Genomic DNA, 18,927 nt, shown 5'->3' with positions numbered 1-18,927 from the left:
AAGTTCTTGAACTTGAGTTGAATTTCCAGTCTGAACTTGATCAGGTAAAGATTTAGTGTTAGTTACTTCTTTAAGGACAACTACTTCCTTTAGAAGTGACTTAATCTTAAGGTTTGACTTAGCTAACTTGCGTAATAAATAATTGACTAAATTGTTAAGTCTAGGAATACTTACAGTGGAGTCTGGCCCTTCGGAAATGGATGCGGATCCATGGCTTCGCTCGGACTCGGCCTCTGACTCACTCTCGCTCTCGGATTCGACGATCTGGTCGCGGGTCATCAATGCGAGTAAACTCGTCTGATCGAGTTCGTCGTCGTCGTCCTCCGAAGAAGATTCATCCCACGTCGCCTTCAGGGCCTTCTTTTTTCTTTGCTTTTGGTTGGGGCAGTTGGCTTTGATGTGCCCCTTTTGGTTGCATCCGTAGCAGGTTACTTCAAATTTTACCTTTGAACTCGGTTGAGCCTCCTTGGATTGTACCGCCTTCTTCAAGTCTTTCTTGTTGAAGCCCTTCTTCTTCTTGTAGAGCTTCTTTACGAGGTTCACGAGTTCGCTGGTCAGTTCGTCTGCTTCATCTTCTGAGTCAGGTTTGTCTTCAGATTCTGGTTCAATTTTTTGCCGTACTTTTGGTTCCCATGTTCGACTAGTACCTGCAAGCAAAGCTACACCTTTCTCGGGTGGCTGTGCATTAGTCTGCTCGTGAGTTCGAATTCCAAAAATAGTTCATCTAATTTAATACAAGATAGATCCTTAGAGAGTTTGTAGGCATCTACCATTGATGCCCACAATGTGCTCCTAGGAAAGGAGTTGAGTGCATACCTTATAATGTCTCTATTCTTGACCTTCTGCCCAATTCCGTGGAGGGAGTTGAGGATGTCTTGGATTCTTGCTTGTAGTGAACTTGCCGTCTCGCCTTCCTGCATTTTCAGATTATATAATTTATTAAGTAAAAGATCCCTTTTACTCACCTTAGTGTTGGAAGTGCCCTCGTGGAGTTTGATCGGTTTCTCCCACAGCTCCTTTGCGGAAGAGAATGGGCCAACTCTGTTGAGCTCCTCCTTGGTAAGACCGCACTGGAGGGTGCAGGTGGCTTTGGCGTTGGCTTCCACCTTTTTGGTAAGGGCTGGATCCCAATTTTCGTAGGATGTAGGCTTGCCGTCTGCATCAGTTGGTAGTCGCAGTCCCGTCTTGACTATCATCCAGGTGTCGAACTGGATCTTCAGATATGTCTTCATTCGCCCCTTCCAATACCCGAAGTCTTCTCCGGAGAATAGTGGGGGACGAACAGTGCTATATCCTTCTTGTTGGGCCATTTAAATCTTGCAAAAATTAAAAACAAGAAGATCTGTTCCAAGACTGAGTCTTGGATTTGTAGTGCTGGAAGAATGAAAAAAAAATGAGCTCAAGTGGTATTGACCAACTTTGAGCAACACCGATTTTGAAAAGAATTAGAATTTTAGCTACTAAGCTAATTTCTAATTGACTCCGAAAAAACAAAAAAAAATACCACGAAAAAATATTTTGAATGGTGGTTGCACCAATTCAAAATGACCCCGCTCTGATACCAATTGTTGGATTGAGATGCGCTAGAGGGGGGGGGGGGTGAATAGCGCTCGCGGTTATTTCGTTCGATTACTGGAATCGTAAAACGTTCGTTGAGATTAAAGCAGCGGAAATGAAATAGAGAAAACACAGACACGAAGGATTTACTTCGTTCGGAGCCTAAGGCGACTCCTACTCGAAGGCCCGTGATCCTTGATCGCTTTCGGTGGGCAACAACTATAAGTTCAGAATAATTACAAACTGAAGTACAATAATTGACAAGAATTAATTATACCGACGACAATTAAGAAATGAAGATTCGGAGCTCCGGGTCGTCGGGTGGTTGTCACAGCACTTCGGAAGCAATACTTGAGCAGAACACAGCACGAGGAAGCTTTTTCTTTCGTTGTTAATTGTTGTTCTGAAGTGCTGCTCGAACCCTTCTTTTAAACAGTGTTCAAGGCGCCTTAATCCCCTCCAAGGCGCCTCCAGGCTGGCCGCGTCACCCGCGTGGATCAGAACTGCCTGGTCAAACTTTATCTTGTTTAAGGCGCCTTCAACCTCTCCAAGGCGCCTTCATCAACTTGTTCAAGGCACCTTCAGCCTATCCAAGGCGCCTTGAAGCTTGCTTTGTAGCCAGGTCAGGTTTTGCAGCCGAGGCGCCTCCAAGCTCCATGGAGGCGCCTCAGACACTGTTCATCCTAGGTTAATCTTTGCATTTTGGTCCCTGCAAGATACATTAATCCCAAATATACCCTGCAGCACAAAGTTAGCACATAAAACATAATAGAAGTGATAATGACAGTCTCCGGACTGTCCGAATCTGACTTAGGGTTTCCGATCGAAAACCCTAGGTCGACCCGACGCCTATTGTTCCCTCTACGGGGAACGCGTCCTCACCTACTCCTCTCAGGAGATTTACCTGTTTCCAATGCGATCCTCCAGATCGACTGGACTTTTGCTCAGCACTCGACACTTCTGGACTTTCTGCTGGACATCCGCTTCCCGGCTAGTCCAGTCTTTCACCTGGTTCGCGACACCAGGACTTTCTACCTAGGGTTACCACCCCCTAGGACTTTTGCCTGAAGCCATCGACCTGCCAAGACTTTCTGCATAGGGTTACCGCCCCCTATGACCTAGGGTTACCACCCCCTAGGGTTTTTACCTGCCTAACCACAGTTAGGACTTTCCTGAAACACTTAGTCAAGCACGTTAGATCACAACACACCTTAACTTTGAATCCTTTGCCATTATCAAAATACGAGTTTGATCGTCGGATGCTTCCCGCACCAACAGGTCCAAGCGCTCCGAGACATGAAGGCTCCCCAAAACTTGAGAGAAGCCTAGAAGTTGGTAGGCAGGATAACATCCCTGTCTAGATTTATCTCCTGATCAGTAGATAAAGCGGCGCCCTTCTTCAAAGTGCTCAGAAAAGCCTCCAAATTCTAGTGGGATGAGGAATGCATGCGGTCTTTTGAAGAGCTAAAGAAGTATCTAGAGACCCTACCTTCCCTGTTCAAGCTTATTACGGGAGAGCCACTCTGGGTCTACTTGTCAGCCACCCCTGAGGTCGTGGGGGCGGTGTTGGTAAAAGAGCAGGACAATGTACAACAGCCAGTGTACTTTTTTAGTCATCTACTGAAGGGGGCTGAGTTTAGATACACAACCCTGGAAAAGTTAGTTTACGGACTAGTACTCATGGCCCGACACCTAAGACCCTATTTTCTAGCACATCCCATCACGGTCTTGACCAACAACACCATGGGTAAGGCCCTTACCAATGTGGAGGTTGCTGGCCGGCTTATCAAGTGGGCGACAGAATTGGGAGAGTACAATATTGCCTATCAACCTCGCACAACTATTAAAGCTCAGGCCTTGGACGACTTCCTGATAGAGATTCATCAAGATGATTCAGAAGAGACTTGGAAGATATATGTAGATGGATCGGCTACACAGCAAGGGAGCAGAGTTGGGGTTCTTTTGATATCCCCTCAAGAAGACATCCTGAAGGTAGCCGTTCTGCTAAATTTTCAAGCCACCAATAACGAGGCAGAGTATGAGGCTTTATTGGCAGGGCTGTAGGCAGTCCGGTATGTGGGAGCTGCCCGAGTGATCATATATTTAGATTCCTAATTGGTAATGCAACAAGTAGCGGGCAACTTTGAGGTCAATAGTAACAAGTTACAAGTGTATCGAGAAGCTTATGAGAAAATGACAGAAGAATTCAAGGAGGTCACGGTGAGCAAGATTCCCAAAACAGAGAATGGCCGAGCTGATGAGTTAGCCAAAATGGCCAGCTCCCTGACCACCTGGGTACTGGATAGATCAATATCGCAGACCTTCCTTATAGCCCAGATAGATCTGCAAAATAACATGGACGAGATTATTGATTGGAGAGCACCGATGATTAACTATCTTTAACTAGGTGCCTTGCCAACTGACCTGGAGGAAGCACGGCTGGTAAGGAAAAAGACTCACGCCTACACCATGATAGGAGATCAGTTATACAAGAGGGCCTTTTCCAGACCTTTACTCAGGTGTTTAAACATGGAGGAGGCGGAGCATGCCTTACGAGAAATACATCTAGGGTGCTGTGGTAGTCACTCTAGAGGCAGAAAAATGGCCCGCAGGGTATGCTGGCCGGTTATTTATGGCCTACATTACAGGAAGATGCTCAGCAGTTGGTAAACACTTGTTTATCCTGTCAGAAACATCAGAATCTGATGCATACGTCCACCTCGATGCTAAAGATGTTTGTGGTTTCTTGCCCGTTCGATCAGTGGGGTATAAATATTGTAGGACCATTTCCCATGACACCCAGTCAAAAGCGATTTCTGCTAGTGGCAATGGACTACTTTTCCAAATGGCTAGAAGCCAAATCCCTGGCCAGAATTACAGAGGGAATGGTTATTAAGTTTTTGTGGAAAAATATTCTGTGCAGATTTGACATACCTCACAAATTGGTATCAGATAATGGGAGACAGTTTCAAGGTCGGAAGATCCAGGCCTGGTGTCAAAGGTTCAACATTATGCAGGCCTTCACATCTGTAGCCTACCCGTAAAGTAATGGGCAGACAGAAGTTATTAACCGAGAGATTGTGCGGTGATTAAAGGTTAAGCTGGATCACGTTGGAGGAGACTGGGTGGAAGAATTGCAAAGCATTCTCTGGACCTATCGTACGACGCCTCGGGAAAGCACAGGTCTTACCTTATTTCATCTAGTCTACGACAGTGAGGCAGTGGTACCCATAGAGATCGGGGTGCCCTCAACTAGGAGAATGATGTATGATGAAGAGAATGCTGACTGACGACTTGCAGAGCTGGACCTCATTAGTGAAACTCGCGAGCGAACGATGGCTAGGCTAGCAGCCTACCGACAAAGGATGAGACAAAATTATGATAAAAGGGTGGTTCCTCATTTATTCAGAGAAGGGGACCTGGTCTGGAAGAGAACAAAGTCTGTTGGGGATGTGACCAAACTAGCACCCCATTGGGATGGGCCTTATAGAGTTGTTAAAAAGTTGGCATCAGGTGCTTACTACCTGCAAGATGATTGGGGTAGGAAGTTAGACCAACCCTGGAGTGCTAACTATCTTCGACCTTATTGCATATAGAGGACTTTATTTTCTATAAGTTCTAGTCCTGATGAGTGTGGGTCTGATGGAGGGATGAGTCAGGTCGGGAATACTTGCCTGACCGATCTGTAAGGACATTCACCTGGTCAGGACTATCATGTACTTACTCGAAATCATCAGACTCACGATTCATACCCAGAAGATTGTTAACTAGAAAGGGAGTAAAACATTAAGCACAAAATTGTTCAGATTACATAGTTTGTGAATACAAGTTACTTAAAGGCAGAGAAGACTTCGTCGGGTATTTCATTCAAAATACAACGATGGTCTAAGAAATCTTTGGGAGGAGTGGAAGTGAGTTACCCTTGCTCGAACAGTTGTCGCAGGGCCCCTGCTGCACCATAAGCTATGGACGTCACGAAGCGGTCCCCAACCTGGATGTCAAACTTTTTGGAATGGAGGTAGGCCTCTCGGCTCAGCCAGTATTCATTTTCTCCCGCCCTATATATTTCTAGAGCTGAGGTAACTCCAGACAGACCAGAACGGGCTTGTGATAGTTCAGCTTTCATGGCGAGCAGTTCTGCGACTTGGGATTCCAAAGTCCTATTCTGCTCTTGTAGGAGGGCTTCTTTAGATCTCAGCTCCTCGGTCAACTGATCTACAGTCTGTTTATGGAGACTCTCGGCTTGACTTTTCTCCTCACGAAGGCTTTGGAGCTCTTGGTCGGCTGCCCGTAGAGATTGATGATGTTGAGCGTTGGTCCTCTTCAAGACCCCTATTTCAGCCCTTTGTGCGTGGCCGGCCGCTGCAGGATCATTTAGTTGCAATTCTAGCTCAGCTACCCTATCTGATAACACCTTATTACGATGGTAATGGAGATGAAGCATTTGGTTCACCACCATAGATTCAGCATGAGCCTGAGCCAAAAAAGTAAAGTGTTTGAGAAGACTGGAAGGAGTTTTGTTGCACCAATGGGTGAAGCTCACGTGGACATACAACTCAGAGAACCTATCCATCCGAGCAGGTACAGACAGACTCTCCATCTGCTGAATGCTTTCCTCCCAACAAGTAGCTAGTTGACCCCTTAAAATAAGGCAGCTAGTGGGAGCATCCTGTTGGTGTCTTAGCCCTTGCTCAGAAGGTTTGGCAGAACAATACTGGTGATAAGAGGGGCCTTGCGGCTGTGAAGCTGCTGCCACAGGTTCGAGAGGATTAAGAGGGGTCAAGTGAGATGACCCCGGTTGTGATTCATCAGGCAGGGGATTAGCTGATGGACCCGCCATATCACCTTGTACTCTTGGAGGGCATTGACAGGCAAAGAGGGAGAAGAAGGTTGGGAGGAAGCTCTGAGAGTAGAAGACACTGGGGGCATCCGAGGAAGGGCTATGAGGTTCCCCCTCTCAAAAGTTGGAGCTTGCCCCCGTGAACGTGTGGAAGGGGGATCCGCAGTGGTCACAGGAGGACTGTTGGCAGGTGCAGGGGTATCCTGGACGTGCAAGGCTAGAGGTGGAATGGAAGACCTGATGATTGGTTCGGCGGACGGACCGTCAACACTTAGGTCTGGTCCAATATACCTTCGGCGAAATCTGTGAACCAAGGGCTGGTCGTCCGAATCCGAAACTTTAGGGGAAGGTCGGGATCACCGAGCTGAAGGAGGTGCAGCAGTTCTACTGGTAGGATTGACAGCGAGACGCGCCTGCCGAGCTGCCCAGGAAGCCGCTCGGAAAGAAGGGCTGGCAGGGGGTATGTCCACTGACCCTGAAGGAGGTCGGGGGCTCGGTCAGACAGAAGGTTCAGGAATTGTTTTGGGATGGACGGGGGAGTTGGTTGAGGAGCTGACCGAGGAATTGCAGTGGTAGGCGCTCCTAGCCGGGTAGGGGCAGAATGTGGGAGGAGTCTCCTTTCCAATATGATTCTGCCTCTCCGCATTATTTCATGGTCGCTAAATGGGAGAGGTTGGATGTCTAATTGTCGGAGCAGAGTGTTGGGTACACGGGGAAACCAAAGTTGTAACCATACCCAAAAAACAGAGCTAAGTAACTCAAGGATAGGCAAGACTCACCCAGGGAGCAAGGCAGCTCAGCAGAAGAGATGCGGCTCAGCCTGAAGAAAGATAGCATGTCCTCGGATAGCAGTCTCGTTAAGTCCAGCCTCCAGCACCTCAGCTGAGCCAGAGCTTCTGTGAAGAGGGGATTAGTACTGAAGTCCCCCACATAAGTGTTAGAGTGTATACTGAAAGCCTAGCCTTTTGTAAACATTTTATTTTTGAAATAAAGAATCACATTGGTCAAATGTCTACATTTATATACTAAGTGTAGTTGTTTAATTAATTTATATTGTAGATAACATGGTGTGTGGTGTCACACACATAACATCATGTTATCGGTTCCTTATAAATTATAAACAGTTGCTCACGATTAAGATGGATAGGAACAAACTATTGGAATAGTCATAGTGTAATTTGGTATCAGTTTATCTTAAGTATAAAATTACACTAGTACACTCTAAGTGTATTGAGTAAGACCATTTAAGGTAAGTTCTTTTTATACTGACTGAATAAAAGAACAAGACCTTTGTTATTATGGAAGTGTGTGCTCTTAATCCCGATATAGTAATAAGCACGTGTATTTAGTATTTATTTCTTTGACTTATCAAAGGGTGAGATTTAGCTCGATAAATTAAGAGACCCGATAAGTTGGGAAATGATATTATTTATATTGTGTGTTGTTGATTATAGAAGGAAACTGTGTCCTAGTAATCTAGGTTGATGATGTCCCCAAGAGGAGCTCATAAGGATTGTCATGTAAACCCTGCAGGTGGACTTAGTCCGACATGATAATGAAGTTGAGTGGTACTACTCTTAGAGCTAGATATTAATTTAGTGAGTTGTTAGTAACTCATTAAATGAGTGAACATTCTATATCTTAAACACAGAAAGACTGACACACTTATAATAAGAAGGAGCCCAAAATATAATTTGGGATTGGTGCGGTAGTTTAATAATAATTCTTTAGTGGTATGAATTATTATTGATGAAATTAAGTTGGGTGTTCGGGGCGAACAAGGGAAGCTTAATTTCATCGGGAGACCAAAACCAATTCCTCCTCTCGGTCCCTATCGTAGCCTCTTAATTATAAAGTATTATACCCACCCATACCCACCTTCTTACCCATCCTTATGTGGCCGGCCAAGCCAAGCTTGGAGCCCAAGCAAGGGCCGGCCAAGACATGGCTTGGATGAGATGAAGTGTGGCCGGACCTAGCTTGAGTCCAAGCTTAGGTGGCCGGCCACAATAAAATTAAAAGGATTTTATTTTTTTTTAAATTTTCTCATGTGGATTCCATGATTTTAAAAGAGAGTTTAAAATTTAAATCTTTCCTTTTATAGTTTCTACAAAAGATTAAGAAAAGATTTGATATCTTTCCTTATTTGTAGATTGAAAGGAAGATTTTAATTTTGAGAAAATTTCCTTTTTTTGTAACCATGTTCATGATTTAAAAGAGAGTTTTAGAATTATAATTTTTTTCCTTTTATAGTTTCTACAAAAGATTAAGAAAAGATTTGATATCTTTCCTTATTTGTAGATTGAGAGAAAGATTTTAATTTTAAAGATAACTTTTCTTTTTGGAAATTATCCACATGTTTTAATAGAGATATTTTAATTTATAAAAGTTTCCTTTTATAACCAACCATGAAGGAAATTTTTAAAGAGAAATTTTTATTTTAAACATGTCCGGAAACAAATTAGGAAGTTTTAATTTTTGTTTAAAACTTTCCTTGGATGGAGGATCATGAGGTGGCCGACCAAATAGAAACAAAGAAGGGAATATTAATTAAATTTTCCTTTCATTGCCTAAGAGAATAAGGAAGTTTTATAAAACTTTCCTTATTTGCCAAGGCCAAGGAACATAAAAGAGGGGGTAGAGGTGTCTCACCTCATAACTTGTGTTCTAGTTTTCTTCTCTTCTATTTTTCTTTGTGGTGGCCGACCCTTCTCATCCTCTTCCTCTCCTCCTTTTCTTCTTCATTGGTGGCCGGCGGCATTGACTCTCGAGGAGCTTGTTGGTGGCCGGATTTTGCTTGGAGAAGGAGAGAAAGGAGGTTTTGTTTTTAGCATCTCTTGGAGCTTGGTGGTGTGGCCGAACCTCATCTATTCTTGGAATACTTGTGGTGGCCGAAACTCACAAGACTAAGAAGGAAGCTTGGGTGGTTCTCATTTCGGTAGATCGCCACCCACACGACGTCCGAGATAAGAAGAGGAATACGGTAGAAGATCAAGAGGATGTTGCTTACAAAGAAATGTATAACTAGTAATTGTTTTCTGCATCATACTAGTTTTCTTTGTATAGTTTTTGAAATACCAAACATAAGAGGCATATGATTTTAGGTTTCGAATTTGTGATTCAAGTTTGCGTTTTTTTTTATTTTTCGAATTTGTGATTCGATTGTTCTATTTGGTTAAACCTAGAGTTATATAAGAAAATTAAATATTAGATTTCTTTAAAAGGCTTTGTCTAGGCGGTGGTGGATGATCTCATACCGAAGAAGGCCTAGTACCTCGTCATACAGTCCTAGAAGCTAATTTTAGAAATTAATATTTAATTAAATTTATAACATAGGTGTATTTGAATCAATAATGTCAAGCATCATTTGTGATCCAAGTCTAAACCATTAAGAACAGATAAGTTAAATTTAGAATCAATAATGTTAAGTACCATTTGCGATTCCTAATTTAATTTCTAAAAACACAATAGGTTGTTAGGAAAGGTTCGATAGTTGTACAAAATTTTTATACAATGGAATCGGTACGATATTCCTAGGACCAACCAATAATAAGATGCTACCGGAAGCACTTGTTGCTACCTAGTGGGTCATTCCACAGTGGAAGGAAACTTAAGGAAAAAAATACTTATCGTTCCAAGTAGGTTTGGAGGAGGGAATGAGACAAAAGAAAGTGGTGCGAGTGCGGGCCTGAAAGCGAAACAAGCCCTCACTTTGCTGGCGAGGGCTGAAGAAATAGTGGAATAGGCGAGCGGACCAGGATATGTCACAAACTTCACACAGGACCACGAATCCGCACAAGATTCTTATGGAATTGGGGGGTTAGTTGGCCCAGCGAGATTCGAAAATATCGACTTACGCCCGAGAATAGAGGGTGAATGGGAAAGCGTAGCCCATCGACAAACTGCTCCTTATAAAGGGTGACGTATCCCGCTAGAGGAGAGGAAGCCTAGTAAAGAATGTTAGGAATTATGATGTGAAAGTCTTCTGAGATTTCGTAGGTGAAATGAAGATCATCTAGGTCTACACCCACAAAGGAAGAAACTCCAGGGGGGTAAACATTGTTAGGAAAAGCCATAGGAGGGATGTAGGTGTGAGGCAGGGGGCAAGAAGGTAGAGCAGAAGGCAAGAAGCGAAGGGTCAGCGAGAGCAAAGAGCGAGCAGCGAGCGAGAGCAGAAGGAAGAAGCAGGCGAGAGAAGTCCCAAGGGATAGAGGAGGCGACCTATTTATAAACAATATTCACGAGGACAGCACGGTCAAACCACCATCCAACGACTCATAATAAAAGCGATTTATGATATCCAAGCAAAAGGAGCCGTGGATCATCACAGAAAATGAGGTGAGAGGAAAGGGGTGGGAGAGAGTAAATGGCGTGACGTACGAGGTCATCATGAGTTACCTCGGGAAAGAACGATACTGTATTATGAAGCATTGGAGGTCTCCATATGATCTCTCTCTATGTATTTCACCCTTGCTTGCTAAGTCTGAGGGGCAAACCCAGGTAGGCAGTCAGCTCGGGACACTACGTGATTAGAGGCCCAAAGCCAAGGCACCAGTCAGAGCTATATCATGGTCAAAACGGATCCCAGGTCTGGGAACAAGCAGTTGTGGGCAAGGAATATAGTACCATAAAAATTCTCGAGATATAAATAGTTGTTGGTGGATCCCCTAAGCTTGCATAACATCAGACAAGCAGATATGAGATAGTTTCATGTGGAAAGTTTTTACAACATCAAGGTCGGGGGCTTGAAGGAGGTACATCGCTCGAGGGAGGTACGGGAAGAGCCAAGAAGTCGTCATCAGCAATGAAGGACGGGAAGGCTTCATCATGAAGTTCTTGCACCAGGCGAGCCCTGTCCAGGAAATCATCCGAGGGGGCAGAGCGAAGAAGACCTTGCTCAAACAGTTGGCGTACAACACCCACGCCCCTATAGCAGACCATCAAATCAATGAGATCGCCTATCTTCTTCCGAAAGAGTGGGGACTTAATGTATGAGATTCTATAGGCTCTGAGGCGATCGTTTTTGCCTGACTTATATTCCACCAGCTCGGCCTTTATTTTGTCAGCATTTGCAAGGGCCAACACCTTCTCCTGCTTAAGGGTGGAAGCCTCCACCTGGGCTTTAAGAAGATCCACCTGGAGAGACTTGATAGTAGCTTGGTCCATATCCCGTTGAACCTTGAGAGCTTTTTCCCGATCAACCCTTACAGCCAGGTCTACCCGGGCAACCCCCAGGTCTTTTTGCAAAACTTTATTAGATTCCTGGAGTGCCTTTAGATCCGCGTAGAGAGTGGCTAGCTCTGACTCTTTCTCCTCCAGCTCGGTCACTAGCTGGCGATGACACTGCCACTCTCAGTGCAATTTAGAATTGCTGGTCTTCAGGGCCGCTTGCAGGTCCTTTATCTTTTCTGAAGACGCCTGAGCGAGATTCTTCACAGATTGAGCGAGCTCCCCGACCGTGTGCAGATAAGAATCCAGAGGGTTTGAAGTCAGAAGGTCAAGCTGGTCGCGTGGAGTAAGTGACAACTCCAGTTCTTGCAGATGAGCCTTCAGTGACTCGTTGTCTTTCAGTAGCTCGGTGGCAAACTTGGTCAAGCTAAGGCTCGCGGAGTAGGCCTGCCCGACAAAAAGAGGGAAGTCAGAAGTGATGTCGGATAGGCAGGCCAGGAAAAGGAAGACTCACAGATATAATATGTTGTGAAGCAGATCCAACCCTTCCCACTGGGAGCCTCCCCAGAACTGCTAATTAGCCGACCTCCAGGAGGTGGCTAAGGCTCCATGAAGTTGAACCTGGCCATGGAGGGGAGAAGTGCCACTCATATTTGCTAAAACCCCCTGTCGAATCCAGCCTGAACACAAAGGGCAGGCTCCAGGAGGCCGTGAAATTGTATTTACTCTTGGTGGACCAAGCCCTGGTATGAGCAGCTGAAGGGGAGGAGGCAACAGGAGCTCTGGAAGGGGTAGCGGAACTCCCGAGTTGGTCTCCGGTAGAGGGGCCAACTTGCTCGGGGGCTAAGACTTGGACAGGTGTAGGTCCGAGGACTTCTGCCGCAGGAGATTCTTGGATGGGGGCTCTAGCTGTTTGCGCCTGGACTTTGGGGGACCTTGGAGGAAGCTTGCCCGAGTGGAGGAAGCGAAAGAGAAGATTGAACGGAAGACGTGACTCTTTTGCGCTTACGGTGGAGGTGTAAGCGTTTATCTGGGGGTGGAGAAGGAGCCTGCTCTTCCTCGATTGGTTCCAAAGCTATAGGGCCAGTCTTAGGAGGGGCAGCGGCCAGAAGAAGTGGAGTGGAGGACTCTGATGGATCCTCCACTGTGTCATGTGAGGAAGTAGTCGAGGGAATGGTGAGGCCTCTTGTGATTTCCTCGCCCATGGCCTTCAAAATATTGCTGGGCAACTTGCTTGATTCACGCGAATAAGCCCGGAACATAGCAGCCTCTGCAAAGCGAAGAAAATACCCCAGTTAGCAATGAATGGCAGAAGAAGGAAGAAACACCTTACTGAAAGGAGCTCCTATGTCTGCAGAGATGGGGCTGAGCCCAAAGAAGTGTAAGAAGCCTTCTCGTAGTATCACAGACAAAAGAAGGTGCACTCCATTCAGTTTTTCTGAAGCTACGCTGCAGATGGGTTGGTGTTTATACTTAAGTAGCTCAGTGGGGGGAGGGAGATTGGAATGCCATCGGGTCGGCCATATAATCGGCTGGGGTGTTCTAATAAAGAAGAAGCGAGATTTCCAACCCTTGTTGGAAGAGGGCATATCAGAAAAGAATTTGTAATCTACCTTCGACTATACCATAAACACCCCTGGCTCAGAGCGCTTAAGGGAGTAAAAATGGTGAAAGAGTTCGACAGTTAAGGGAATTTGATATATGCGGTAGAGCATGACCATTCCGCAGACAGCATGGAAGGCATTAGGGGCGAATTGAGAAAGAGGGATACGAAAATATCAACTCAATGAAGAGAAAATGGGATGAATAGGAAAGTGAAGACCACCTAGGAGTTAGTCCTTAAAAATGGTCATAAACCCTTCTGGGGGAGAAGAGGGATGTTCGTTGGGCTTGGTTGATCGAAGTTGGTAATCTTCAGTAAGATGCAGACTGGCACTAATCATAGTCAGATCACTAGTGTCTAGGTCAGAAATATAATATGAATACCAAGGCATCTCGTTACCCTCATCCATGATTTGTCGCAGGAGCAGCACTAGCAACGAGCGGGGGCGAAGAGGAAGACTCAAAAAGTGATAGCAAGAAGAAAGGGGAAGTTTGGAATCAGGCGAAACGATGAGAAGACGACGACAGATAACCTTTAGGGTTTATAAAGCTAAACCCCTAGGAAGCATCGGAAGGGAGGCAATGTATAAGAATTTGAGTCGTCGGATCTAGGACTGCGTGGCAAAAGGCGCTGATCAGTCACAGTGGCGGGAAAGGTTCCTGGGGCACGTGTCATGTCCCTATGGAAGGTATTAATGATATATGCGATAAGGAAATCATGAAAGGGGATTTTTGTACGGCAGCATTCCGGTGCAGGAAGGCTATGCGTCAGGAGGAAAGAGGGTCATGCGGTTATCTCGTGAAAAGCAAAGAAAAGTCATACGTCAGGGTTATGAGGCCACCTCGGGAAAGAGAAGGAAAAATGAAGAGAAGCAGAAATTTGAATTTGGCGCTCATTAAGATTTTTAATAAACAACTAACTTATCTGATTAAAGTTTGTAGGAATTATTTGCTAGAAATATCCCGAGCAGTGCACAATTGGCTGGATACCTAGAATGCGACACCAGAGCGGGAATTTTGGGGAATAATCCCCAGGCCAGTCCTCAAATATCAATCTGAGCCCCAGACTCTGTTGGGTTTTACGGACCGCAAAAACCGCTTTTTGCGTTGCGGAAACCTCAAAATTCCCATGTCACGGATCCGTGCGAAGATTAAAATTTCGTAAAACTTCGAGTATGAGTTTTCTAACCTAGATATAAACTAGATCTACAAAGGAGAAGTGGTTACCCTTGATGCGAAACTCTTCGCGTAATCCCGCTCATCCAAGGTTCGTCGAATCTTGAGAGTATCAAAGTAGATACTCCTTTATGTATATCCACACAAGTAAGAGATGGAGAAAACCACACAAAAGGTGTGCTAGCACCTTTGATGGTCACGACAAGGAGGAAGAGAGGGAGAGAAGAAACCTTGAGAGGAAGAAGAATGAATGAATTACCTTGAATGAAAATCAATTCATTCCACACTAAAAGTGGCCGACCACTTCAATGGCTTGTAACCCCCATGGAATATCAAGAGTCAAGTCTCTTGATCTCCTCCATGAGGTGGCATTTAGTCAAGTCAAACTTGACCAAATGAAGAAGCCTTGATGATGTGGCATTGGTCAAGTCAAGTCAAAACTTGACTGTTCATCTTCCTACTTAAGTCAAGTCAAACTTGACCACTTCTCTCCCTTGGTTGATCTAATCTAACCATTGGTTCAAGTCAATTTTAATTTAATGAATCTCTATTCATTGAATTAAATTAATTAAATGAGTCCAAGTCCTAATTAGACTCACTTAACACATGAACCAAATTGAGTCCAACTCAATTAGCTCAATTTGGATTACTCTTAATCCAATTTGGTTCATCACATGAACCTAATCCTTTAGGTTCATCAAATGAATCTAATCTCCATCAAATTGCCCTTTGTGTGTGACCCTATAGGTTCTTATAACGTTGGCAATGCTCCTAAACCCATTTAGAAGCATAAGTAATGAGCGGTATCTAGCAACACATCATTACTACCCAAGTTATAAGAATGTTGAGATCCAACATCACCTTGTGACTACTAATTGTGACTCTTCACAATAAATGACAAGTGTCCTTCTATCCTTGACATCTAGATTGATCAATATGAGGCATAGACAGTGTCATCCTCTAATCAATCTAAATCTTGAACTCCAAGTAGACTCACTCAATCAAATGAGCTCAATATCTCATATTGACTCATTTGGGCATGGCCATGCACTTAGTGGTCTCACTCTATCAAGAATATCAATGTAACTCCCATCATATAGGAGGGATAGATCCCATCTACATCACTCACATCCCTCTGCATAATTTGTTACATACCCAGTAATCACCTTTATAGTCCACCCAGTTACGAGTGACATTTGACGAAGCTAAAGTACGTAACTCCTTATGTAGGGATCCATGGTGACTTCAGGTCCAAGGACTAATAGCCACATGAGAAAGTATATGACACTCATATAACGATCCATGATATTTTCTCATGGCGGGTCATTCAGTATACATTCTCCAATGCATACCCATGTGTCAACTTGATATCTCTATATCCATGACTTGTGAGATCAAGTCATCGAGTTGACTTACATGCTAGTCTCGTCGTATTAACATTGTCCCTGAATGTTAATACTCGACTAGGAATGATTAAGAGTAGTGTTCCCTATATCATCTCACTATCGATTCAACCAATCGATTGATATAGGTAAGAACTTTCTACTCAAGGACGCTATTATACTTAGTTATTTGGCATAAATACAAGTAAGTATAATAACAAAAAACAAATGCCTTTATTATTATACAAGAATATGATACAATGAGTCTATACAGCAATCATCAAATGATTGGCTCTATGGCTCTAACTAACAATCTCCCACTAGCACTAGTGCCAATCAGTGTAGGCTCTAAGGCCTAATGACTTAGTGTGACCATCATGCTTTCTCTGTGCCAAAGCCTTGGTCAAGGGATCTGCGATGTTAGCCTCTGTAGGTACTCTGCAAATCTTCACATCTCCTCTCTCGATAATCTCTCGAATGAGATGGAAGCGTCGTAGTATGTGTTTGGTCCACTGGTATGAGCGAGGTTCCTTAGCCTGTGCTATTACTCCATTGTTGTCACAATAGAGCTCTATGGGATCAGCTATGCTAGGAACCACCCCCAAGCTCGGTAATGAACTTGCGGATCCAAACTGCCTCCTTTGCTGCTTCTGATGCAGCAATATACTCGACCTCTGTCGTAGAATCAGCTACTGTGTCCTGCTTCGAACTCTTCCAGCTCACAGCACCACCATTTATGCAAAACACGAACCCTGACTGTTATCGATAATCATCTTGGTCGGTCTGGAAGCTGGCATCACTGTAACCCTTTACAGCTAGCTCGTCATTGCCTCCATATATCAAGAAATATTCTTTAGTCTTTCTTAAGTACTTAAGAATATTCTTGACCGCTATCCAGTGACTTTCACCTGGATCTGACTGGTATCTGCTCGTCATGCTCAAAGCATACGAGACATCAGGACGAGTACATAGCATGACGTACATGATAGATCCTATGGCTAAGGCATAAGGGATCTGATCTATGTGGTCTCTCTCCTTTCTAGAAGAGGGACCTTGAGTCTTCGAAAGATTCACACCATGTGACATCGGCAGAAATCCCTTCTTGGAGTTCTGCATGGCAAACTGAAGGAGTACCTTGTCAATATATGTACTCTGACTTAGGCCAAGCAACCTCTTAGATCTATCTCTATAGATCTGTATGCCTAGAATGTGGGATGCTTCACCTAAGTCCTTCATTGAGAAACAAGTCCCTAGCCAAGTCTTGACAGACTGCAGCAAACGGATGTCTTTCCCAATAAGTAGTATGTCATCCACAAACAATATAAGGAAGACAACTGTGCTCCCAACAACTTTCTTGTAGACACAAGGTTCATCTTTATTCTTGATGAAACCAAATTGTTTGATTGCATCATCGAATCGAAGATTCCAGCTCCGAGAAGCTTGCTTTAGTCCATAAATGGACCTATGCAGCTTGCATACTCTGCTAGTATGCTGTGGATCTACAAAACCCTCAGGTTGTGTCATGTACACATCCTCGAGCAGGTTTTCATTCAGAAACGTGGTTTTGACATCCATCTGCCAGATCTCATAATCGTGGTACGCTGCAATAGCAAGTATGATCCGAATGGATTTAAACATCGCTACTGGAGAAAAGGTTTCAGCATAATCAATACCATGAATTTGCTTAAAACATTTAGCTACCAAGCGACCCTTATAAATAAGTCCATCCATGTCAGTCTTTCTCTTAAAGACCCACTTACACCCAATGGGTTTGACCCCTTCAGGTGGATCAACCAAAGTCTATACTTGGTTAGTGTACATGGATTCCATCTCGGATCTCATGGCCTCTAGCCATTTCTCGGAAGCTGGACTCATCACAACTTCTTGATAGGAGGTAGGCTCATCCTCAATGAGCACAATGTCATCATGATCAGACAAGAGAAATGAGTATCTCTCAGGCTGACGATGTACCCTATCAGATCTGTGAAGAGATAGGTCTACTTGAACTAGTTGTGGTTCCTCAACTCCTTGTGGAACAACATCATCCACAACACTTTGTGGTTCCAGTTCAACTTCCATCGAGGCTTCAGTGCTAAGGTCCATATCTTGAACTTCTTCAAGATCGAACGTACTCCCACTAGTCTTTCTAGAAACAAAGTCTCTTTCTAGAAATACCCTAGTCTTAGCTACTACTACCTTGTGTTGACTGGGAATGTAGAAGTAATATCCCTTTGGTTCCTTGGGAAATCCAATGAAATAACACTTGTTAGATTTGGGTCCCAATTTATCCGAGACTTGACGTCGAACGTAAGCCTCACAACCCCAAACCCTTATAAAAGACACCTGGGCATCTCTCCCAGTTCATATCCTATATGGTGTCTTTATTACAGCCTTAGATGGAACTCGGTTGACAATGAAGGCTGCTGTGTCTAGAGCATAGCCCCAAAAATATATAGGAAGATCTGTGTGACTCATCATAGATCGTACCATATCTAATAAGGTACTATTCCTCCTTTCGGATACACCATTCCACTGTGGTGTTCCAGGAGGAGTGAGTTGAGATAAAATCCCACACTCAGCTAGATAGTCACGAAACTCATGGCTAAGGTATTCACCACCTCGATCTGATCGAAGTATCTTAATACTTTTGACAAGCTGGTTTTGTATTTCATTCTTGAATTCTATGAACTTTTCAAAGGATTCTGACTTATGTGTCATTAGGTACACATAACCATATCTACTGAAGTCATCAGTAAATGTAATGAAGTACCTATAACCACCTCTAGCAGTGACATTGAAAGGGTCACATACATCACTATATATAAGACCTAACAAGTCAGTCGCTCTCTCACTGTGTCCACTAAAGGGAGTCTTGGTCATCTTGCCTAGAAGGCATGACTCACATGTCTCATATGATTCAAAATCAAATAAGTCCAGCAAACCATCTTTATGGAGCTGGGATAAGCGTTTGTCATTTATATGCCAGAGATAGGTTTGGTTCATGTCATTTGACTTGAACCTCTTGGTACTAATGTTATAGATAGGGTTCTCAAGGTCTAGAATATAGAGTCCATTTATCAGAGGTGCACTACAATAGAACATTTCATTTAAATAAACTGAACAACATTTGTTCTTTATAATAAATGAAAAACCTTTCTTGTCCAAACAAGAAACTAAAATTATGTTCTTAGTTAAAGCAGG

This window comes from Zingiber officinale, chromosome 2A (genome assembly GCF_018446385.1).
Source record: "Zingiber officinale cultivar Zhangliang chromosome 2A, Zo_v1.1, whole genome shotgun sequence".
Lineage (NCBI taxonomy): Eukaryota > Viridiplantae > Streptophyta > Magnoliopsida > Zingiberales > Zingiberaceae > Zingiber > Zingiber officinale.
The sequence above is the reverse complement of the archived record's forward strand: the minus strand, read 5'-3'. Positions refer to the sequence as shown.